We start from the raw sequence: 1,368 nt of genomic DNA, 5'->3' as shown, positions 1-1,368 counted from the left end.
GGTTATTTATTTTTTTTTTTTTTTTTTGTTTCTTGAGGTATGCCTGTATTGCTATGAACTTTTCTGTTAGCACTGCTTTTATAGTGTCCTACAGGTTTTGGGTTGTTGTGTTTTCATTTTCATTCATTTCTATGCATTTTTAAATTTCTTTTTTGATTTCTTCTGTGATTTGTTGGTTATTCATCAGTGTGTTTTTCAGCCTCCATATGTTGGAATTTTTAATAGTTTTTCTCCTGTAATTGAGATCTAATCTTTCTGCATTGTGGCCAGAAAAGATGCTTGGAAAGATGTCAACTTTTTTGAATTTACCAAGGCTAGATTTATGTCCCAGGATGTGATCTATCCTGGAGAGGTTCCGTGTGCACTTGAGAAAAAGGTGAAATTCATTGTTTTGGGATGAAATGTCCTATAGATATCAATCAGGTCTAACTGGTCTATTGTATCATTTAAAGTTTGTGTTTTCTTGTTAATTTTCTGTTTAGTTGATCTATCCATAGGTGTGAGTGGGATATTAAAGTCTCCCACTATTATTGTGTTATTGTTAATTTCCCCTTTCATACTTGTTAGCATTTGTCTTACCTATTGTGGTGCTCCTATGTTGGGTGTATATATATTTATAATTGTTATATCTTCTTCTTAGATTGATCCTGTGATCATTATGTAGTGTCCTTCTTTGCCTCTTTTCAAAGCCTTTGTTTTAAAGTCTATTTTATCTGAATTGAGCATTGCTACTCTTGCTTTATTTTGGTCTCTATTTGCATGGAATATCTTTTTCCAGCCCTTCACTTTCAGTCTGTATGTATCCCCTGTTTTAAGGTGGGTCTCTTGTAGACAACATATATAGGGGTCTTGTTTTTGTATCTTGGTTCGGGCATTCAACCCATTTATGTTTAAGGTAATTACTGGAGGTCAGTGGAGAAACAACTCCAGAAAGAATGAAGGGATGGATCCAAAGCAAAAACAATATCCAGTTGTGAATATGACTGGTGACAGAAGCAAGATACGGTGCTGTAAGAGCAATATTGCATAGGAACCTGGATTTTCAGGTCCATGAATCAAGGCAAATTGGAAGTGGCCAAACAAGAGATGGCAAGAGTGAACGTCAACATTCTAGGAATCAGCGAACTAAAATGGACTGGAATGGGTGAATTTAACTCAGATGACCATCATATCTACTACTGTGGGCAGGAATCCCTTAGAAGAAATGGAGTAGCCATGATGGTCCACAAAAGACTCCGAAATGCAGTATTTGGATGCAGTCTCAAAAACGACAGAATGATCTCTGTTTGTTTCCAAGACAAACCATTCAATATCACAGTAATCCAAGCCTATGCCCCAACCAGTAACACTGAAGAAGCTGATGTTGAA

The sequence above is a fragment of the Bison bison genome, unplaced genomic scaffold, assembly GCF_000754665.1.
Source record: "Bison bison bison isolate TAMUID 2011002044 unplaced genomic scaffold, Bison_UMD1.0 scf7180017864225, whole genome shotgun sequence".
NCBI classification, from domain to species: Eukaryota; Metazoa; Chordata; class Mammalia; order Artiodactyla; family Bovidae; genus Bison; species Bison bison.
Note: the sequence above shows the minus strand (reverse complement) of the source record.